The 24,823-nt window shown below is 46.2% G+C and overlaps 1 protein-coding gene and 1 long non-coding RNA gene across 3 annotated transcripts in view; one reads left to right on the top strand and one right to left on the bottom strand.

Moving 5' to 3' along the window:
- The window catches only part of LOC126195224 (myristoylated alanine-rich C-kinase substrate), a 495,457-nt gene that overhangs the window by 438,713 nt on the left and 31,921 nt on the right, over positions 1–24,823 (bottom strand). The window lies entirely within an intron of this gene.
- LOC126195227 (uncharacterized) overlaps positions 1–24,823 on the top strand; it is a 386,656-nt gene that overhangs the window by 361,527 nt on the left and 306 nt on the right. The gene's annotated exons all lie outside the window — the stretch shown is intronic.

Genomic DNA, 24,823 nt, shown 5'->3' with positions numbered 1-24,823 from the left:
GAATCCAGGTTTTGTTTACAGCATCATGATGGTCGCATCCGTGTTTGGCGACATCGCGGTGAACGCACATTGGAAGCGTGTATTCGTCATCGCCATACTGGCGTATCACCCGGCGTGATGGTATGGGGTGCTATTGGTTACACGTCTCGGTCACCTCTTGTTCGCATTGACGGCACTTTGAACAGTGGACGTTACATTTCAGATGTGTTGCGACCCGTGGCTCTACCCTTCATTCGATCCCCGCGAAATCCTACATTTCAGCAGGATAATGCACAACCGCATGTTGCAGGTCCTGTACGGGCCTTTCTGGATGACTGCTGCCCTGGCCAGCACATTCTCCAGATCTCCCACCAATTGAAAACGTCTGATCAATGGTGGCCGAGCAACTGGCTCGTCACAATACGCCAGTCACTACTCTTGATGAACTGTGGTATCGTGTTGAAGCTGCATGGGCAGCTGTATCTGTACACGCCATCCAATCTCTGTTTGACACAATGCCCAGGCGTATCAAGGACGTTATTACGGCCAGAGGTGGTTGTTCTGGGTACTGATTTCTCAGGATCTATGCACCCAATTTGCGTGAAAATGTAATCACATGTCAGTTCTAGTATAATATATTTGTCCAATGAGCCGGCCGCGGTGGTCTCGCGGTTCTAGGCGCGCAGTCCGGAACTGTGCGACTGCTACGGTCGCAGGTTCGAATCCTGCCTCGGGCATGGATGTGGGTGATGTCCTTAGGTTAGTTAGGTTTAAGTAGTTCTAAGTTCTAGGGGACTGATGACCACAGCAGTTGAGTCCCATAGTGCTCAGAGCCATTTGAACCATTTGTCCAATGAATACCCGTTTATCATCTGCATTTCTTCTTGGTGTAGCAATTTTAATGACCAGTAGTGTATAAAATGCCACTGACGACCACGCAGGACCCAAGACGAATCGATCTCCGGGGGGCTGCCCCCGCAACACGTTATTTTGAATACCCTCAGTACTGTACGTGCATGAGGCAAAGCGGCAGCCCCGTAGAGCCGCCGTATCGGACGTAAACAGGCGGTCGGCATGGGCGGCGGTGGCGCCGTGGCATTGGCGCGAGCAGCCAGCACAAAGGAGCCAGCCATTATTCTGCCAGTGGCTAGTAAGTATGCTACCTGGCGCCCACTCGACACAGGTGCTGCTGTACATTTCCCATCAACTTGTTCTGCGGCATACTGATAGCCCGACGCAGTCGAGGAATGTGCGTGTCCTACGGCTAACAATACTACTACTGTAGTAGTAGTAGAAGATCCTCTAAACAATACACACTACAGCCGTTAAGTCAAATTGCAAGCTTTAGGTCGCTATACCTACACAGGATACTGTACCTATCTGCTTACCCAGTCACTTCAGGTTCGATGATGAGTAAGTAAGAAACAACTGAGATTTATCCACGATACTGGGACAAGAAAGGAGTGAAGGCCAAAACCATAGACTGATAACAACTAGATCAGGTTCAAGTTCTTGCGAAATATCACAACGGAGGACCTAAAATACGGTACAGAAATAAGATCAAGAAAAGCGATACTCAACGAAGCGTTGAACAAATAATTTGTTATGCGGCCACTGAATACAATCTGAGGAATGGATTGACCAAATGCTTGGAACAGTTTTATACGGTGCAGAGACCTCGGCATTGCGAAGAAATGATGAAAGAAAGTTGAGGAGGCAATGGGTAGGGAGGAAAATGGTGGGTCTGAGTTGGGAAGAATGAAACGTCTTGAGAAGAAACTTCCTGGCAGATTAAAACTGTGTGCCAATCGAGACTCGAATTCGGGACCTTTGCCTTTCGCGGGCAAGTGCTCTACCAACTGAGCTGCCCAAGCACGACTCACGCCCCGTCCTCACAGCTTTAATTCCGCCAGTACCTCGTCTCCTACCCTCCAAACTTCACAGACGCTCTCCTGCGAACCTTGCAGAACTAGCACTCCTGGAAGAAAGGATACTGCGGAGACATGGCTTAGCCACAGCTTGGGGGATGTTTCTAGACTGAAATTTTTACTCTACAGCGGAGTGTGCGCTGATATGAAACTTCCTGGCAGATTAAAACTGTGTGCCAATCGAGACTCGAACTCGGGACCTTTGCCTTTAGCGGGCAAGTGCTCTACCAACTGAGCTACCCAAGCACGACTCACGCCCCGTCCTCACAGCTTCGCAGGAGAGCTTCTGTGAAGTTTGGAAGGTAGGAGACGAGGTAATGGCGGAATTAAAGCTGTGAGGACGGGGTGTGAGTCGTGCTTGGGTAGCTCAGTTGGTAGAGCACTTGTCCGCGAAAGGCAAAGGTCCCGAGTTCGAGTCTCGATTAGCACACAGTTTTATTCTGCCAGAAAGTTTCATATCAGCGCACACTCCTCTGTAGAGTGAAAATTTAATTTCAGTCTTGAGAAGAGTTTGAGAGAACGGAATACTCTCGGTTATCACAAAGAAAATAAGAAAAATTGGCAAGGTCACACTTTGAGAGGCCAGTGCTTACTCCAGAAAGGACCTGAAGGAATAGTAGAGGTACAGAAGGCACTAGGTTACGGACAGTGTCAGGAAGAAAATCGATAACTACATGGAGCTAAAGAGTAAAGCACAAGAGATGAAGAGGTCGTGAGGTATCACGTCTGAAACTGCCGCAAGACAATCCTATTACTGATTTTAGATATCAGGTTGCTGTTCAAAAGGCCTACTTGAATGTGGAACAAAACTTCAGCACGTCACGTGCAAACACGGCCGGCTGTGTGTGGACCAAGGCGCTACGATACTAGGACACCACAAGCGAGTGAGAAAATTCCTCTACGGCAGTGCGAAGCCAGCAGTTGATATGTGCTTCGAAATCAGGTGTATGCTAACACAATTTAAAAGCCAAAATTGGCTCTCTCATCGGAAACATGATACGGAGCAGAAGACTGACCACTTATGAATTGCACTGTGTCCTTTCTTATGTATTCTGCGCGGGAAATAAGGAAGATAAATGCTTAAGAGTTTAACGTCCCGCCATTGGAGGCGCAACAGAAGCCATGATTGATAGTATAAGAACGGGGAAAAAGACTGGCTGTGACTTGTTTATGGAGCCATCCCATCATTCACGCCGAGAGATTTAGGGACGCCAAGGAAAATCTACAACATATTTCTAGCGCAGTTACTCGCGAATCACAATTCTAGTCTCAAACAATGTGGCATCACTTTCGGTGAGCTTTTCCAGATATATCAGCTAAGAAGGGCCGACAAAGATTTAACCCGTCAATAATCGTCCATAAACCCAACACTACGCTGTACAGCTTAGCACCATCAATTCGTCAACACGCCGCTTGGCACTTCATCCGGGGTCGACTTAGGTTTTCCGTGATGTCCCCGCATGGCTTAAGGAAAATATCGGAACGATTCTCTTGAAAAGAACACTGGCCATATCCTCCCCCATCCTTCCTCCAGGTCTCTAATGACCTCGCCGTCGACGGGACGATAAATCCTAATCTTCAATTTCTTCCTTCAAATAAATCGTAGAAATGTATATACGAGTTTAACGCACCGTCGACGGCGAGGTTATCAGACATCGCGACTGAACAAGAATGAGGAAGAAAATCAGGTCGTTTACTCTTAAAAAGGGCAACGTAAAATGTAAGTGTGGACAGGCATGTAAATTCCTTTTCTCCGGAATATGCTGCTTGCTGTAACCACTGCATATTTGGTTGGTAGCAGTGAAAAAACTGCGAACGACGGCCACTGGCCACTGGACCTACAGCAGCAGTGGGCGCTCCTATATTGTCCCTAACACTGCTTGACCATTGAAGGAATGCTCGACGTGACTGGGAATGTGCGACAACGTCGGGGACAGACCCGTGCGTTCAAAACCTTCCAGCAGTGCCTGTAAGCTTTAAAAGAAAAGACGTCGTTGATGCTGCTAGGGCGTTAACACGGGCGTCGGTTCGGCAGGTAAGCGGCAGACGCAGACTCCCACGACACTTGGCGAACGCCACAGCGCCGCCTTTTGTCCGTTCCCCGGACACTGCCCACCCGCGCCAACACAACACCGACAAAAGGCGGAACCGGCTGCCGCTTCTCTGCAACAGCTGTGCCACTCTTTCAGCTCGCCTCCCCACGCAGCCTGTAATCTGGGGGGGGGCGGCAGTTCTACACACGCAAAGGAGCTTTCAGACAGCATGGGAGCATTTTCGAAACATTCATCCTGCAAGGTTCACCAGCTTGGTCACTGTTAGAGCTGATTCACCTCATTCACAGTAGAAGTGGACTCGGAACCCAAAAGTATTGATAAAAGAATATGATCCCGTGGTGTAGCAGTGTACAGAAACTAGTGGAAAAGACTCGGATAACAAAAATGCGAAAATGTTCCTGTTTATTTAAGAGACTGACTGAAGGGTGGGGTACAAGCTGCCTCATTTTACCTTCCTCAATACCTTTAAAAATCTTTCCAAAAAATTTGGCACGCGAACATATTCGCGATTTTTTTAACATGCAACTCACCTCAAACTCCCACAGGCTACCGTAACTGTAACTCACTCACACGCACTAGTCCATCACTGTAAGTCGATCATACCCATTCACTCCCACTTGCCCATTCCCTCTCACTCCTACAGCCCAACTCATTGCCATCATCTCTCCGATCGGCCGCGAAATGGAAACCACAATGAAAGTCAAAAATGTTTTGTTTGCAACATTTAGTTATAGATGCTGGCTAATGCCCTACATATTCGTCGCTTCGACTTATTATCAAAAATTTGTCGTAGCGTGTTACCAGCTTCCCAATACTCTAGTTACTGAAGGCAGCCACCGGTAATTTCCGCCAATTCCCTACGCTGTGCTCCAGCTCGGTGTCTGTGCCAAAATGTTGTAATCAAAGCCAGCCGTCCACGTGAGCAGGGATGAAAATGAGAGGGAACCATACCCGGGTTGTATGGTGGGTGATCAAACACTTCCCGTCGGAAACGCTGCAGGTCTGTTTCCGTTGCACCTTCAGTATGCGTTAGAGAACATTGTCATGAAGTAGGAAACGCATGACAAGTATTTTATATGGGGTTGCATGAAATCAGGCGAAATCTCCTGGCGGGCACCCACACTTGGCGAGAGACACTATCTTATAGACCTCTTTAATGTGCTCACTGTGCGCTCAGAAATGAAAAGTGCGACGTGACGCGACAGACGGGCATACTAGAGACAACACATCTGCGCAAGGCTTCACCATATTTTCACTGTGATTCTAATATTACGACCGATCGAAAAAAACTCGTACTTTGTTGTGGATTACGTTGCTTAATAACGTATATGGCCCGGTATTCGTGTCGGCAGCAAGCCGAGACGGTGTCTGTGTACGGTCAAGCAGATGGAAACCGTCGAGAGGCAGCACGCCTATATCAAAACAAGCACTTTCACAGACACCGACCACATCACACAACATTTCAAGCCCTTTTTGTGCTTTTGTGTGATCATGCGTCCTTCCAGGCAGATGAGCGTGCAGGGAGTCGGCGGACTATGCGTATACCAGATTTGGAGGGCCAAGTTCTACAGGATATTGACAGGAACCCTATTACAAGCCCCAGGCAAGTGGCCTACGAACAAGGTGTAAGCAAAAGTATGATTATGTGTATGCTGCATGACAACGCTACTACCACTTCACCCACAATCCCATGGAGGTCACGAACATCTGTTGTTACGTGGATGCGATACAGCTCTGTACTGTGTTACGGGACGATTTGTTGGCGTTGCACGCACACTGCCCATTTCCGGACACAGGTTCACTGAACCTTTTTTCATCCATTTCCGCCCCTATATTTTGTTGGTTTCATTAGTGTTCACCCTGCATCCAACGTAATGTATGTAGAACGCCTGGTTAGATGTAACAGAAGGCCCGATGTCCCCCAGTCAGTACATAAATAATCATGGAGGAAGCTTCAGCAGAGTGCAGATGCGGTCGCAGATAGGGGTGACGGGCTCCCGCCGGCCAGCAGCGGGCCTGTTATCTGGGCGGCCGCGTCGCGAGTGCCAGCTAGTTGTGATGCGGCCAGCCGCGTTGTGCCCGGCTTCCGCGGAGCGGAATTCCACACCCGGCCTCAATAAAGGATGCCCCGCAGCCGCAGCCGGCAAGGCCGCATTCCGCACCGCCGCAGCCTTGCCGCCCGCCTGCGGGCCGCATGGGAATCGCGCACCAACTGCGCACATCCCTCAGCTTCCTCAAAACAGCCACGCCTCAGCGCACGTGGGGAGGCGAAGGAGGCGCAGGGTTCTAGGAGACTCGTACGTCCTTCCACCCGTTAAGACCCACCGCCTCTTCCTCCCGTCCCGCACTCGGAGCGACTCAAATGAACTACGTTGCCGACGCGAGTCGGTAACCGGTCAATTGCGAATCACTTCCGGTGTAGTTAGGGCTACGCAGACGGAAAAGAGAACCACTGGTATGAATATCAAGAGCTCAGATGGAAACCCAGTTCTAAGCAAAGAAGAGAAAGCAGAAACGTGGAAGGAGTATATACAGAGTCTATACAAGGGCGATGTACTTGAGGACAATATTATGGAAATGGAAGAGGATGTAGATGAAGAGGAAATGGGAGATATGATACTGCGTGAAGAGTTTGACAGAGCACTGAAAGACCTGAGTCGAAACAAGGCCCCGGGAGTAGACAACATTCCATTAGAACTACTGATGGCCTTGAGAGAGCCAGTCCTGACAAAACTCTACCATCTGGTGAGCAAGATGTATGAGACAGGCGAAATACCCTCAGACTTCAAGAAGAATATAATAATTCCAATCCCAAAGAAAGCCGGTGTTGACAGATGTGAAAATTACCGAACTATCAGTTTAATAAGTCACAGCTGCAAAATACTAACGCGAATTCTTTACAGACGAATGGAAAAACTGATAGAAGCCTACCTCGGGGAAGATCAGTTTGGATTCCGTAGAAATGTTGGAACACGTGAGGCAATACTGACCCTACGACTTATCTTATAAGAAAGATTAAGGAAAGGCAAACCTACGTTTCTAGCATTTGTAGACTTAGAGAAAGCTTTTGACAATGTTGATTGGAATACTCTCTTTCAAATCCTGAAGGTGGCAGGGGTAAAATACAGGGAGCAAAAGGCTATTTACAATTTGTACAGAAACCAGATAGCAGTTATAAGAGTCGGGGGGTATGAAAGGGAAGCAGTGGTTGGGAAGGGAGTGAGACAGGTTTGTAGCCTCTCCCCGATGTTATTCAGTCTGTATATTGAGCAAGCAATAAAGGAAACAAAAGAAAAGTTCGGAGTAGGTATTAAAATCCATGGAGAAGAAATAAAAACTTTGTGGTTCGCCGATGACATTGTAATTCTGTCAGAGACAGCAAAGGACTTGGAAGAGCAGTTGAACGGAATGGACAGTGTCTTGAAAGGAGGATATAAGATGAACATCAACAAAAGCAAAACGAGGATAATGGAATGTAGTCGAATTTAGTCGGGTGATGCTGAGGGTATTAGATTAGGAAATGAGACGCTTGAAGTAGTACAGGAGTTTTGCTATTTGGGGAGCAAAATAACTGATGATGGTCGAAGTAGAGAGGATATACAACGTAGGCTGGCAATGGCAAGGAAAGCGATTCTGAAGAAGAAAAATTTGTTAACATCGAGTATAGATTTAAATGTTAGGAAGTCGTTTCTGAAAGTGTTTGTATGGAGTGTAGCCATGTATGGAATTGAAACGTGGACGATAAATAGTTTAGACAAGAAGAGAATAGAAGCTTTCGAAATGTGGTGCTACAGAAGAATGCTGAAGATTAGATGGGTAGATCACATAACTAATGAGGAGGTATTGAATAGAATTGGGGAGAAGAGGAGCTTGTGGCACAACTTGACTAGAAGAAGGGATCGGCTGGTAGGACATGTTCTGAGACATCGAGGGATCACCAATTTAGTATTGGAGGGCAGCGTGGAGGGTAAAAATCGTAGAGGGAGACCAAGAGATGAATACACTAAGCGGATTCAGAAGGATGTAGGCTGCAGTAGGTACTGGGAGATGAAGAAGCTTGCACAGGATAGAGTAGCATGGAGAGCTGCATCAAATCAGTCTCAGGACTGAAGACCACAACAACAACAACAACAACCATTAAACGCGTTACCAACCAGTTTTCAGCGACTCGGTCTCCGCATTGCCATGCGATCCGAGTTGCTCGTGTCCTCAAATGGTTCAAATGGCTCTGAGCACTATGGGACTTAACATCTATGGTCATCAGTCCCCTAGAACTTAGAACTACTTAAACCTAACTAACCTAAGGACATTACGCAACACCCAGTCATCACGAGGCAGAGGCTCGTGTCCTCAAATACAGCTCTGTGTTGGTGTAATTCAAAGGTGAAAGAGTAGACTGTAAACATGAGCTTAGTACGGGAAATGGAAAAATCCCTTTCTATACAACTACAAGACCCCAGACTTCTGCAGGAGGAATTAGATGGAGAAAGCGTGGTATAAGCAGGAAAAGAATTTCATATGACATATGCAGGGTGTCTCAAACATTTTGGGTCAAATTGGAACTTGTGATTGTGTGTGCCCAACGGATTATATTGAGATAGGGAACCAATGGTCGTAAATGCATATTTATTGTGTTACGGACATACACAGTGTACACCGCACAACAACGTAGCTCACAGAAGTTGTTCAAAGCGACGACCGCCAGTCTCAGCGCATCCATTGCAACGGTACATGCAATTCTTCGTGGTTCAAATGGCTCTGAGCACTAAGTGACTTAACTGCTGTGGTCATCAGTCCCGTAGAACTTAGAACTACTTAAACCTAACTAACCTAAGGACATCACACACATCCATGCCCGAGGCAGGATTCCAGACTGTAGCACCTAGAACCGCTCGACCACAGCGGCCGGCAATTCTTCGTGACTGTATCCCTTGTTGTCCTCGAAACGATGCGGTTCCAACACGACGATGCACCAACCTCTTGGATTTAATGTCGGCGAGAACCTGAAGAACATGTTAAGTTCTTAGATCGGAGGGGAAGGTCTCGTCTCATGTCCAGCGCGATCGCCGGATGTCCCACTCTGGAATTTTTGCTCTGGGTTTACTTCACGACTTTTGTGTATGAAATCCCCGTATAAACGGATGAAGACCTGCTTGCTAGGTTCCAAGCTCCCCGGTCCAACAGACACCAGGGATCTTCCAGATAGTGCGGCAGAAGTTCATACGCCGTTGCCATGCATGCACTGAGACTTGCAGTTGCCACGTTGCAAAAAATTAGTATTAGCTACGTTGTTATGCGGTGTACGCATTTCCGAACATTTGTTTTCTATCTCAGTATAATCGGCTGTAGACCCACTATCACCTGTTTCAATTTGACAAAAAAGATTTGAGACACCTTGAAGTCGGTGCGAAAACGACAGAAAAGCTACAAATCTCCAGTACTATATAGTCCGATCCAGGAAACAATGACGGGGATTGCGTTGTTCTGGTTCCAAGCGACAGTTGCGGTACGTGCACACACGTGCTTTGCCCTTCGTGAAAGCGTGTATCCCGCAAATGACGTCTCCCGCTTGCTTATGTAGAGTTTGTCGCTCACCACTAGTATCAACCATGACAACTCGCAACAAACAGAATAAAGACCCACTCGCTACGACCGCGTATAATGCTCGCATTGCATACGACATTCCCAGCAGAGCGCTCCGAACACTACCGAACGCTCACTGGCTGTCGGAGTAAGCGTCACGAAGGTGCGCATAACACACCTAAACTCGTCCGTCATCGTTCGTGAGCCCAAATGTAGTAAGAACAACGGTGTTCACTACGCTGATGAGCCAAAATATTACGACCACCTCCTTAACAGCTTGTTTCTCCGTCTTTGCAACGAAATACATCACTGGTTCTGCGTATCAGGGCTCCGACAGCCTGTAGGTAGGTTTGCGGCATTAGATGTCTACGCACAGATGGTGAAAACACCTTCAGCATCTACTAATACCTGAAGATGGTGCACTGAAGCGTCGAAACTGGTAGCTACACAATAAATGACGTCGTTCAAAAAAATGGTTCAAATGGCTCTGAGCACTATGGGACTTAACATCTGACGTCATCAGTCCCCTAGAACTTAGAACTACTTCAACCTAACCAACCTAAGGACATCACACACATCCATGCCCGAGGCAGGATTCGAACCTGCGACCGTAGCAGTCGCGCGGTTCCGGACTGAAGAATGACATCGTAAGGACGGATGAAGGTGTTTCATTTTCTTACGAGAGTTTTGACTGTTTTGTAGTTAATTTATAATATCCTTGTTTTGAACATTAGAGATTCAGGGTGTTTCAAAAAGGACTTGACAACTTTAAAAATGCATATAAATTTATTGAAATAAGATATAGAGCTGCGTTATTTTGTAGCGAAACATATCAATTTTTTTACCTTAAACTAAAGATGTGGTACGTGGCTTCTGTCGGTTATTCTACACACATCCAATCGGAAGTAAATTTCTTCCCAAACTCGCTGTAGCATTGCTGGTATAACTTGCTCAGTGGCGGCGTAAATTCTTGCTCTAAGTTCAGATAGAGAAGCCGGCACAGGAGGTACAAACACTATATCCTTGATGAATCTCCATAAAAAAACAAAAATTGAGTGGTGTCAGGTCTGGGAAACTTGGGGGCCATGCAATTGACGCATCACGGCCAATCCATTGACCTGTAAAGCGGTCACTGAGAAAATCCCGAACGTCAGCCAGGTACTGGAGTGGTGCAACATTTCGTTCTTGGTCATTCTCAACGATTTGTGTTATCAAAAATTGTTGTAACAGATCTAGGCACACTATTCCGTTGACACTTCTCTCACATAAAAAGGAGGCCGTACACTTTGTTCTTGCTCAATGCACAAAAAAACTTTCAGATTGGGGCTATCACGAACATGCTGCAACGTTTGATGTAGATTTTCACTGCCCCAAATCCTACAGTTGTGTGTATTAACCTTGCCACCTAAGTGAAAAGTAGACTCGTCAGAAAAGATTATTTTGTCCACACAGAAGTTGTTGCGAGCAATTTTATCAGTGTCATTTATTGCTTGTACGATCGTCAATCTGTACGGTTTCAAATGTAAACGGTTTCTCAACACACGCCAAACAGTCGTATGTGGGCTTTGCAATTCGCGAGATGTATGCCTGGTCGATTTCGTAGGTCTGTTGACAAAACGTTGTCTCACTCGCTAAAGACATCGTCAGATGTGCTTGGACGATCTGATGGTTTGGTTCAGATGGCTCTAAGCACTATGGGACTTAACATCTGAGGTCATAAGTCCCCTAGACTTAGAACAACTTAAACCCAAGGACAGCACACACATCTATGCCCGAGGCAGGATTCGAACCTGCGACCGCAGCAGCAGCGCGGTTCCGGACTGAAGCACCTAGGAACGCTCGGCCACAGCGGCAGGCTCTGATGGTTTCCCATGACTTACAGAGCACCCTGTTTCTATAAAACATTTATCCCGCTCATAAATTGTAGGCCTACTAGGAGGATCTTTAGCGTACTTTGCACGGAAATTACGGTGGACTGTTGTCGCCGACTTCGATTCTTCAAACCAAAACACACAGTTAGCATGCTAGGGTCCAGTGAAGGCAGCCATATTTAACGCAACTGCCGCTAGCGCTCCTTACGGTGCGATTCGGTACTAGCAAACTACGCGAGACGTAACTTGATGTATTTCCCTACAAATTGACACTACAATCACCTCTGTAGGTACCATGAATTAATTTATATGAATTTTCAAAGTTGTTAAGTCGTTTTTGGAACGCGCTGTATAAACGTACGGAAAAACTGTAATAAAAATAATATAACATTAAAAATTTTCGTAACTCATAGAATATATACTTCAATCAAACTGGAGGAGTAAGTGCATGATGAACGTACAAGTTCAAATGTGTGTGAATTCCTATGGGACCAAACTGCTGAGTTCATCGGTCCCTAGACTTACACGCTACTTAAACTAACTTATGCTAAAGACAACACACACACCCATGCCCGAGGGAGGATTCGAACCTACGGTGGGAATGGCCGCCCGATTCGTGACATGACGCCTCTAACCGCGTGGCCACGTACAAGCAAGATGCAAAAGCTTCATTAAGTTGCATGAAGTAGTTCTTGAGAACATGGGCCACGAAATTAGCAAATTTAACATTAGCGGGATAGGCCACTCATACTCCCCTTAAGCCCGTAGGGAGTGGAGGAACGAATTCGATCCGGAGCGGCTGTCCTTGCCCGCGGCGCGTGCGCGCCTACCGAGACGGAGGCGGTGACTGTGGAGGCCTCGTAACGGGCTGCTGCAGCAGGGCCGGCCTGTATTGCGTGACAGCCTGCAGCCAGGGCGCCGGCACACCGCCGCTCCTCACACACACCACCACTTGGGTGCCCACGTTGCGCAATAACATAAGGCTACAGTCAAACTGAGCTGAGGAACAGAAGCAGCGCTTTTGTGTTTCGTTCAAGCAGATAAACTTGAATATCGTACCGCAATAGAATTATTTCTTTTCGGACTGTTTATCGTGAAAAGGAAATCCATCCAAAGTCTCTGAAAGGTTCATAACGAGTGCTTCTCCATTTCCAACAGTTACGAAATGTTGAATGCAAATTACGCGCGCATCTTTTTGAAGTTGGTGTACGTGAACGACGTCGCGAAACTGTAAACATTGGCACAAACACTAACAAGGAGACGGCACGACCGTGGGGTCGGGGATTTGTCCGCAATTTTGTGTGGTGAAGGAGGACCCCTAACACCTCACGTGGTTAAAATATTAGGACGCACTACTCGGAAAATCCCGGGAAAAATCGATCCAAAGTTTCTTAGGTGCCTTATGAGTATAAAATGTTACTCCAGTACCGACCCGCCGTCTGGCCTACATGGTTAGCGCTCGGTCCCTTACGCCAGAGGTGTTGGGTTCGAGGCCGGCCGAAGTGGCCGTGCGGTTAAAGGCGCTGCAGTCTGGAACCGCAAGACCGCTACGGTCGCAGGTTCGAATCCTGCCTCGGGCATGGATGTTTGTGATGTCCTTAGGTTAGTTAGGTTTAACTAGTTCTAAGTTCTAGGGGACTAATGACCTCGGCAGTTGAGTCCCATAGTGCTCAGAGCCATTTGAACCATTTTTTGTTGGGTTCGATTCCTCCTGCGGGACTTTTTTTTTTCTTCTGTTGCTTGCAAAATTGCAGCGCATTGTTACAGAAGAATCGTGAAATTAATTCCCGGGAAGATTGTATAAAAATTCGTTCTATAATTCACCGTCAATTATCGTCACCAATATTCCGAGACATGATTCAATATGCCTGGTTTGCCTCAAAATGATCAGAAACTCAAAACATTTTCGTAAATGTTAATGGGGCATGTTTTTGTACAGATTTATTGCAAACGCCCTGTGATTGAAAAATATCCGCCTTTATATGTCGCGCAAGATGTCGCAAAAATTATTGCTTTGTTTGTTTTTACGATAATTACCACTGCAGTTCTTGTTTATAATTATTATATGTATAAAAACTAAATGTTTTCCAATCGACTTTGTTATTGTGATTAAAAACCCAATGTTTCCCCTCATATAATTTACTATTAGAAATGGAAAACCAACCGCCATGAATGAAGAAAATAATTTTTATTCAATAATGTAACTAATTTGTTAAAGATAATGTAGGTTTGGAAAACTTCTGAATAATTGGTGGAATAACAAAAGAAAATGAAAGAGATGAAAAAAAAAAGTGCCAGAGGAGGACTCGAACCCGAGACCTCTGGCGTAATACTTCGAGGCCTAAATATCTACGCCAGACGGCGGCTCGGCAATGGACTAACATTTTATACCCAAAGGCACCTAAGAAACTTTGGACCGATTTTTCCCGGGATTTTCCGGGTATTGCGTCCTAATATTTTAACCACGTGAGGTGTTAGGGGTCCTCCTTCACCACACAAAATTTCGGACAAATCCCCGACCCCACGGTCGTGCCGTCTCCTTGTAAGTGTAAGACGACGCCGAAGGCGTAAGAGGTAATAGCTTCATAGAGGCATTTTCCGTCTTTGCAACTAAAGGAAAGGCAGTTTTTTTGTCATACGCGTTTCGCTTCTTTTTTTTATGAAGCAACCTCAGTGGCGATTTCCAGAGTTGCTAGTCCACGTGTCTAGTCCTGCTGTGAACGTAATGAACGCACCTCCCGGACCAACTCATGAACTAGAAATGTTGGAAATCGCACGAAAGACGCTTCATAAATAAAAGAAGCAAAACGCGTATGGCAAAAAGAAAACTGCCTTTCATTTAGTTGCAAAGACGGAATATGCCTCCATGAGTTTTGAAGCAACTGAAGAACGACGGAAAACAGAAAAAAAGACTATACATACTAGCTGTTGACAAAAGAATAGCTGAACAGGTTTTTATGCTTCCTCCGAGACCGTGGCTTCGATTCCAAAGTTCAACACACTGAGTGTAACGGATCCGGAGTGCAAAAGTTGTGGAAGGGACGACTCCCGCCCCTTGCTGAGCCTCGGGGCTCCCTAAGCGGCGCCCGCCGGCTTACTAACCTGATTATTTCTCTCACCATGCTTTACCATCGCCGGTCCATGTGATATCCATTTATCCACTTACAGTATCACGGGTCTTTCTCCTGCCGGATAGAGGGAATTATTTATTTCGTTGTGTCTTACGCTTGCATCGGGTCTGCGACGGTGGGGGCGGGGGGTCGGTTCTGACGTGGATGAGGTGCCTCTCGCCGCAGGTAAGCCCTGCAGAACTCTCGCCTCCTCTCGAGCTTCCTTACTTGTCCGACCCATATGCACTACCTGGTCACAAGTATCCAGGCACCAATACGTAATGCGGTATTGACCACTAGATGTCAGTACAAACGGAGGCGGTGCATACTCTGTTGTCTAGTGAGAAGCATAGCAGCAGAATGGGTCAGTCAGGAGGGATCAAGGACTTCGAACGTTGACTATAATCCGTTCATCATTAGAATAAACCTGATGTAAACATTGCACTATGTATTCTTCCGCGTTTGCTGGAACCTCACTGGATTTCCGTTTCACGTGGGACTGCAGCCAAGCTGTCCCGAGTACTGTCAAGTACGATAATAAGGGTACGTTTTGTGCTGTGGGTTACGCGTACATCGACTTGGCGATAATACGAGGCAACAGCTTTACCTGCTCATTTAACTTGGACAGCACTGGCCGGTCAGCTGGTACAGCTAGCCTCCAGTAACGTGGCCAGCTGCAGTTCACACGTAAAATGAGACGAGCAGAGGAGCAATACCGTTTCGTATGTCATTTAATTTTTAAGCAGAATGAAATAATACACTGCAAATCTCTCACAATAAGCTCCTTAGACGACTAGACGAAAACCGCAACACGTTATCGTTTTTAACTAACGTACTATTGTAATTAAAAACAAGGATGATGAAAATTCCTGACTTAACCACAGGGTAATTTTTCTGCATAAGCTGTGTGTAACGTAAGAGAGTATTTAAGGATTTCACCGCACAGTTAAATACTAACGCCACTGAAGGTATTACTTACAATCAGTCGTGTGGTGATCTCTTAGCTCCTTCCTTATCCGAATCCGAGAAATACCTTTCAGTTCTAGAAGTGTCACGTGCTGCGTTGATAACGAGCCTATCGACAACAGAATCCACGGAAGTCAACCGGGCGCGCATTTTCTCCTTTTTTATGACCTGAACTCTGGAATGAGTTGGAATGTCGTCTTCGCTCCACACCCCAGTGTCCACAACACTACCTTCTCTGGCTTCGGCTCTTGAGAAAGAATAGGTTGCCATTCCTCCACAGACATTCAGACACCTCACTGAAAGTGTCACCAGCAGAGCTGAAGCCGTCATGAAAACAAACGACGGACACATCCCATATTAAAGTTTACTAATACGTGCCCCCGGATACTTCCATTCAGATAGTGTACTTTTACCCCTCTTTAAATTATTTCTCATCTTTGGCATCAATTTTGCTTTCAGTTCCTCTATTTTACCTGTCCTACGTAGCAGTGCGACCAAATTTTCTGGCTGATGAGTTCGCTTAACTGTACTCTCACACCCCGCCTCCCCAATACTTGTCTGTCTCGTCGAAGCAATCGACCATGTGCTCCACAGCCCGCATCTCGTGGTCGTGCGGTAGCGTTCTCGCTTCCCACGCCCGGGTTCCCGGGTTCGATTCCCGGCGGGGTCAGGGATTTTCTCTGCCTCGTGATGGCTGGGTGTTGTGTGATGTCCTTAGGTTAGTTAGGTTTAAGTAGTTCTAAGTTCTAGGGGACTGATGACCATAGATGTTCAGTCCCATAGTGCTCAGAGCCATTTTTTTTTTTTTTTTTTTGTGCTCCACATTGCCTAGGCCGATGTAATGACGCTCACACTCGCACTCTATGATGTAAACACCAGGCGTTTGTAGACCTAGCTGACCTACAGCAGAGCCCATAACGTTCTTAAGCTTGCATGAAGGGTGGAGTATGGTTCTTATGAGATGTCAAAAGTAAAACGAAGGTAATGGAATGCAGTCGAGTTAAATCAGGATATGTTGAGGGAATTCGGTTAGAAAATGAGGCACTGAAGGTAGCGCATATGTTTTGCTATTTGGACAGTAAAATAACAGAGGAAGACTGAAGTTGAGGTGATGATAAACTGCAGACTGGCTATAGCAAGAAAAGCATTTCAGAAAGAGAGAAATTGTTACTAAGACATTGGTAACTGTCTTCTGGAGGGTAGCCTTATACAGAAGTGTAAGTGGACAATAAACAGTTCTGACAATAAGAGAATAGAAGCTTTTGAAATGTGGTTCTGCAAAAGAATGCTGACGATGAGAAAGGAAAACGGAGTAACTAATGAGGGGCTGCAAAATTAAACTGGAGGAAAAAGGAAGCTTATGGCACACCTCACTAAGAGAAGGAATTGGGTGACGGAGGACACATCCTGAAGCATCAAGGAATTGTCAATTTGGTAATGGAGGGAAGTGTTGGGTCTGCAGACTGTAGAGGGAAATCAAGGCTCGAATGTAATAAGTAGGATAGAATGGATGTTAAGGTTGCAATAGTTACGCAGAGAAGAGACTTGAAGTGGATAAACCAGTCTTCGGACAAGAACAATAACAACAACAACAATTTGGTTTTTCTGTGTTTCTTCTATAGGCGCGTACACACTAGGCCAACGAATGACAAACAACCGCTTCGTTGGCCGAGATTTGCTTTAGTGTGACGGACGGCAAATCAAAGCCAACGAAGCGGTTGAACTTTGTTGCAGTTCGATCTACTGGCAGTTGGTTGGCGTTGGGACACCCCTATTAGTGTCGACGCCATGTCGAATCTTCGTTGGTTCAGAGCCATTTGGCCTACTTCTAGTATATCTCAGTTTCTTAGGACAGCCAAAAGTCGCACTTAGCATGTTTCATTGACTGGTTTCGCTCTTTAATTTAGCGAGAGCATCATCAGACACTCTGGAATTAACAGTTTCAATTCAGAAGTTGGCTGATAAACTAAAGAGCGAACCAGTTAACGAAACATACTAAGTGCGATTTGTGGCTGTGCTGAAAAACTTAAACAGTCGCTGTTCCCCCTGCAGGCAGTGCCCGCTCTCGCTAAGAACGTGTATTTATTGTGTTGAAAAACACTGGAGTATAGAGCAGAATACGGGGAGAGCATTAAAGCTGTTAGAGTTCTATCGTGAGCGGGAAAGTTAATGAGCCCTTACGAACTGCGATTATAAGAACAAACTGAAAAGGCTAGAGGCTTGGAGGAAAATAACTCAGCTACCAGAAAGTGATATGCGCGATGTGCAAAAGAAAGTGGTTCAAAAATGGCTCTGACAACTATGGGACTTAACATCTGTGGTCATCAGTCCCCTAGAATTTAACCGCTACGGTCGCAGGTTCGAATCCTGCCTCGGGCATGGATGTGTGTGATGTCCTTAGGTTAGTTAGGTTTAAATAGTTCTAAGTTCTAGGGGACTGATGACCTCAGACGTTAAGTCCCATAGTGCTCAGAGCCATTTGAACCATTTGAACCCAGAACTTAGAACTAATTAAACCTAATTAATCTAAGGACATCACACACATCCATGCCCGAGGCAGGATTCGAACCTGCGACCGTAGCGGTCACGCGGTCCCAGACTGAAACGCCTAGAACCGCACGGCCACACCGGCCGGCAAAAGAAAGTGGTATCGTTATTCACTTCTTTTCGCCGTGAATGACAAAGAGAAACAAACAGAACAAGGGGTGACTATTAACTTTGTACTGTAGGTACAGCTCCACCTATCTTTAGAAATTTTAGGGCCGGCCGCTGGTGGCCGAGCGGTTCTGGCGCTACAGTCTGGAACCGCGCGTCCGCTACGGTCGCAGGTTCGAATCCTGCCTCGGGCATTGATGTGTGTGTTGTCCTTAGGTTAGTTAGGTTTAAGTAGTTCTAAGTTGTAGGGGACTTATGACCTCATCAGTTGAGTCCCATAGTGCTCAGAGCCATTTGAACCAATTTTTTGAAATTTTAGGGCCAACACAATTCAATATCAATTCGAAATCTGTAGATTTCATCAGGGGAAAAATTATGAAACTATCCCATATTCCGATTCAGCTTTGCAAGAGACATTAATTTTTTCCCACCGCACTGCTCTCTACTTTTTAAAAGAGAGATCGTCCACCAGTGATTTAGCAGTCTTTGTATGTGCTGCATTCATTTTACTGCAAGGAACTGATCGTCAGAAAAAGAAGCACATACAAAAACTGCTAAATCCTCTTTTTCTCTCATAATATCGGCCGCGGAAACTTATTAAAGCACTGCTTTATAACAATAACAAAACGGGAGTAACGTCGGCTAGTTATCAGAGCCAACTGCGATTCCCACGGCCGAATCCCTTGGCCTCACGCCCTTCGTTTGATGTGGATAAGAAGCAATTGCACTGACGACCAACGTTCGGCAGAATGCAGCCTCTATTGTTTGTTGGTCTTCGTCGGCTTCGTTTGTCCGCGCCTTTACTGGCTGCCTTGCAAAGGGAAAACGCTTCTGGATCGACCAGATGAAGAAAAAAAATTGAAAAGATAGCATGATTGCAAAACAAAATTATTCAGCTCGTGACGGCGCTTCCGCATAGGTAAAAAGTATCTGAAGTACGGACTGTTGGAAAGTTCGTTCTAATCATCATATTTGGCATCCGTTGACTTGTGAACGGTAAACTCTTTTGAGGGCAGTTAAGCGTTTGTGGCGGAAAGAGGTGCTTCCACATTAACACTTCAGTGGTTGACTCCCATCATCGGAAAAATGTTGAAAGAATTATTTTGACTCAAAAAGAAAAACGTAGAACAATAAATGCAGTCATCTAGTTCCAGGCGGAGAGCTTCTCTCCTTAACGCCTTACTGTGCCTGCTGCTATTGCCAGCAGGTGACAGCTCGGCCTTCGCTGGCCGACAGTGAACAATCTTACCGAGCAGGGCATCCGTGCGAAAGTTCTCATGGGTGCCGAGGCCGCTCCGTCCGGCAGAAACCCAACCGTTACACACCACCCTAAAAAAAACGGCTCCGTCCTATTATGGAGCCGCATTATCATCGTCACCGCCTAATTGTCATACCGACATTGCGATATGCAGATAGAGGAATCAACAAACCGGATTACACATTTCGTGCACTGCTTTCATGGGAAAATGTAGCTACTTGTCATAGTTTTAAGATCAACTCGCTTAGGGCCAAGAGACAGGGGGGAGGGGGCAGCATATTTCGGAACAACAAACTCCTAACCGTTAGCATCCTGTGTGGGGATAGCGTATCGCGGGGGAATAACAGCATCAATGACAATCATAAACTGCCGGCACCCACATGCCACTGATGTAAGAAGGGGAACAGCGATTCTGAAGGTGCGCGAGGTCTAACCGACACGCTACAGTCGTTAGAACACTTGTCTCTGCAAAGAAACTAGAAAGATAACCAGTTCAGTGGCTAGCACAACACACAGTGAATTCTGTTACGTACGTTGCTCGGGAGCAAACGGGCACATCCGGCATTCATGTCAACTACACCAAGATAACAGTTGAACTTGTTCGACTGATTCGAAAATGGAGTGGCTGTTGTGGCAGGTAGTTTTTACCTGTAAGTAGCTGTAAAAACACTGCGGTAGGACACGTACTATGGTATGAAGACTATCTTCGTTGCATTCTTTAAATACTGATGTAGGTCGCCCGTGTGGCCAACTTGGTTACGATTCCCCTACAATCTCGACTGTACGATCACGATGACTGACTTACCCAAGGAGAACGACGTGTTTCATCAAGACCACGTGCGTGGTAGCCAAATTCTTGGGTCTCACACGTCTATAAGACCAAATCGATCGTCGTGTTTGCTGCGTGAAATATCCACCACACCTTCTTTAGCAGATACAGTAAGAAGTGTAGTGCACATGTGTCCCCATACATGTGGTGACCTACAGGCAGTGCACGAAAATATAGTAACGCCAAAATCCAACACATTACCATGCCTAATTCGATGTAGGAGAACTGTTGGCGTTCAAAACAGCTTCCACTCGTCTCGGTATGAATAAATACAGGACTTGTAGGGTTTTCATGAGAACCTTATACCATTCTTACTGCAATATAGTGGTCAATTCAGGTAACGACGATGGAGGTAGACAGCGATCATGCACCACCCACTCCAAAGTACACCACAAAGGCTCAGTAAGATTGAGATCTGGCAACTGTGGTGGCTGGCGCAGATGCCGACAATTCTTCCTCGTGTTCCCAAAACAAGACCTGCCCGATGTGAACTGGGCGCTGTCGTGTTGGAACACAGCATCACCACTGGGGAACAAACAGTACCAAGGGGTGATCACATAATCTTGGCAGTAATACGCTCTTGCTAAGTAACCGCTGCGCTCAAGGAATATCACGGTATGGCTGCCCACATCATCACTGAATCCCCGCCACGTTTCATTCTTGGGGTGTAAACTCGGCCAGAAAGCTGGAAATAGTGTGAAACAAGACTCGTCCGACCAAATTACTTTCTTCCGTTGCTGTACTGTCAAGGTTTACGGTTCCGGCACCACGTTCTTTTGTCACGGGCATCTGATTCGCTGATGCTCGCCCAGCAATTTCCAGCTTATAGCGCCTCCGCCGTGTTGTTTTTGTAGTGATGAGTTCGCGAGTGCCACATTCATTTCTGAGTAACTATTGCAGCTGTCACAATTCTCTTCAATGACCGTCGATCACGATCCTCGACACACTCTTTCGTCCGCGTTGTGACTTAGCGGATGATGCTTTTCCACTTTCCCTGCATGCGGTGTATCTTCGATCAGGGCCTCTTGAAACACCAGACACTTCGGCAACCCTGGTTACCACCATAAGAATACCAACAATTGCCCCACCTCCGAATGCACAGAGCTCCGACATAATGTACTCACAATTACACAGAACACTGGAATGAATTTTCACTCTGCAGCGTAGTGTCCATTGATACGAAATTTCCTTACAGATTAAAAATTTGTGTACTGGACCAAGGCTCGAACTCGGGACCTTTGGCTTACGCGGAGAAGTACTCCACCATGTGAGCTACCCAAGCACAACTCACGACCGACCTTATAAGCTTACTCTCGCCAGTTCTTTATCTCCTACCTTTCAAACGTCACTGAAGGAAGAAAGGATACTGCGGAGATATGGCTTAGTCGCAGCCTGAGGGGCTGTTCCCAGAATGAATTCGTTTCTTCCAAGACAGCCAGCCCCGCAAGTTTCGTACGAGAACTTCATCGAAGTCTGTATGGCGGTAGATGAGGAACTGACCGATGTGCAGCTGTGACGTCGGGTCCTGAGCCGGCCGAAGTGGCCGTGCGGTTAAAGGCGCTGCAGTCTGGAACCGCAAGGCCGCTACGGTCGCAGGTTCGAATCCTGCCTCGGGCATGGATGTTTGTGATGTCCTTAGGTTAGTTAGGTTTAACTAGTTCTAAGTTCTAGGGGACTAATGACCTCAGCAGTTGAGTCCCATAGTGCTCAGAGCCATTTGAACCATTTTAGCCAACGTCGGGTCCTGAGTCGAGCTAGTGTAGCTCGGTTGATAGAGCACTTACCCACGAAAGGCAAAGGTCCCGAATTCGAGTCTCGGTCCTGCACACAGTTTTAATGTGCCAGGAAGTTTCAATGGCTACCCTAGTTTGTAGGATGCAGTTGTAATGTGACCCAACAGTGTTTATAACATCAAGATGAGGCCGCATGTTTTATAGATTTCAGCTTCACTTTTCATTATGTAGGGAAACTGATGGACAAAAAAAGTGCAATACTCCGCAGGGGTAGCCGTCACCTAATGAGAATTGTAACCAAAGAAATGAGGCATTTGTCCCACGTCACCACGTATGACAGGCCGCTGAGCCACTGAATACTGGATGCGTCTACTGTAGGATCGTGTTAAATCTGTTGTCCCTGGACTTCATAGGATGTTCAAATGGTTCAAATGGCTGTGAGCACTACGGGACTTAACATCTATGGTCATCAGTCCCCTAGAACTTAGAACTACTTAAACCTAACTAACCTAAGGACATCACACAACACCCAGCCATCACGAGGCAGAGAAAATCCCTGACCCCGCCCGGAATCGAACCCGGGAACCCGGGCGTGGGAAGCGAGAACGCTACCGCACGACCACGAGATGCGGGCACTTCATAGGATGAAAAGCCGAGATACGCGCGCGCCTGTGTGTGTGTGTGTGTGTGTGTGTGTGTGTGTGTGATGTCTGCACAGTCGGACTTCGAATTATTTCGATGCCCGATTGCGACTGGCATTCGTCTTCCCTTCGTAACTTGTAGAAAGACTTTCGTGCCCGTCGATTTGCTTCGGACGAAGAGATGCACGCCTGGGTACAATCATGGTTCGGCAGACAACCGCAAACATTTTCCCTGAAGGCACTGACTATTGTCTCACAGTGCGATGAGTGTATTAACAGTTATGGCGATAACTTTTGAAATAATAAACTGTTTACTTACTTTTTCCCATCTGTCTCGCTTTCATCTGACTGCTCCTATATATTTATGATAGTCTAAAACTCAGATCGATTCTTGATAAGAAGTTTCCTAAGTTTTTTTTACTTTTCATTGCACCTCTGAAGGAGATGGGGGGCTGTATTTGATTCCCAACTACTTAAAGGGATGCCTACGAGATGGACACTTGTGAAGCCACATATAACTGCAATTATTTTCTTTTGTGTAAAGAATACTTTTTATCCAAGAGAAGAGTTACTCCAGAATATTACCCCATAAGATATCAACAGATGAAAATATACAAAATATATTAACTTACTCATTTTCACATTCCCGAAGTTGGCTATTAGTTTTATAACATAAGTAGCTGAACTTAAAAGTTTAAGAGGTCTACTATATGGTTTTTCCTTTGTTTTCTTTTTTTTTTTTTCCAACTTTCTGTCCTGTTGCTGTACAGGGTTAATAGGAGGTGGGATACTTTTCACAATACAAAGCTGTATGAGCTTAAAACTACCACATTTGTGCAGAGCAAATCAGTAACATCCTCGAAAACATTATTTACTATTTTCTCTGTTTTCGGCTCAAAACAACGGTTGTGTGCAGTAACAGATGCCTTGCGCAGAAAATCTCAAGTATCCTATTATGATGTTTGATACTAGTCATCACCAGCTGACGCTTCTTTTTTTGGCTTCACAACAATGCTTGTACCATCTGCACACAGAGCTAATCCTACCTCCTGATTAAATGGTAAATCATTAACATAAAGCAACAACAATGATGGTCCAATGGTCGAACCCTGTGGGATTCAGATCGCAGCTTCTCCCCTAGGCAAATACGGCGTCCCTCTTTTTGTTGCCGGCCGAAGTGGCCGTGCGGTTAAAGGCGCTGCAGTCTGGAACCGCAAGGCCGCTACGGTCGCAGGTTCGAATCCTGCCTCGGGCATGGATGTTTGTGATGTCCTTAGGTTTAACTAGTTCTAAGTTCTAGGGGACTAATGACCTCAGCAGTTGAGTCCCATAGTGCTCAGAGCCATTTGAGCCTCTTTTTGTTACTCGGGGTCTAAGGTAATTTTTTTCATTCCCTTAGTTAAATAAGAACTAAACCGAGCTTGTACTGAGCTACGTATTCCATAAAAAACTTATATAATGTGTTTGGCTAAATTCCCCATAAATAAGAGGGTTGGTGACCGCCCATGGTAGCTGAGTGGTCAGCGCAACAGTCTGTCAATCCTAAGGGCCCGGTTTCGATTCCCGGCTGGGTCGGAGATTTTCTCCGCTCAGGGACTGGGTATTGTGTTCTCCTAATCACTTGATTTTGTATTAGTTCTAAGTTTTTCTAATGCTGCACAAAAAAGAAATCAAATGGATGTAAACAAATAGAACCCGCCTCCACGTGGCGGGACACGGGCAACGGTGTGAGTGGGGACGGGAACCGGGGTGGTGTTACTTTCAGTCACTCCGGCACTCCGGACCCAGTCACAGCGGCTAAGTGGAAACATACGACCCACCATAAGACATTAGACGGTGGGTCATAAAAAAATAAGCAGCTAGTGAAAAAAAGTCCAAATCATCATCATTTCATCCCCATCGACACGCAAGTCGCCGAAGTGGCGTCAAATCGAAAGACTTGCACCCAGCGAACGGTCTACCCGACGGGAGGCCCTAGCCACAAGACATTTATTTTAGAAGAAATGATGTTAGGGGACACATTAGATAGCCGCACATGCTGCTGTAATAACAAGTTACTAGCAGAACTGAAGCTGTGTGGGCCGGCCGAGGTGGCTGAGCGGTTCTAGGCGCTTCAGTCTGGAACCATGCGACCGCTACGGTCGCAGGTTCGAATCCTGAATCGGGCATGGATGTGTGCGATGTCCTTATGTGAGTTAGGTTTAAGTAGTTCTGAG

Source organism: Schistocerca nitens, chromosome 7, assembly GCF_023898315.1.
Source record: "Schistocerca nitens isolate TAMUIC-IGC-003100 chromosome 7, iqSchNite1.1, whole genome shotgun sequence".
Lineage (NCBI taxonomy): Eukaryota > Metazoa > Arthropoda > Insecta > Orthoptera > Acrididae > Schistocerca > Schistocerca nitens.
The sequence above is the reverse complement of the archived record's forward strand: the minus strand, read 5'-3'. Positions and strand labels throughout refer to the sequence as shown.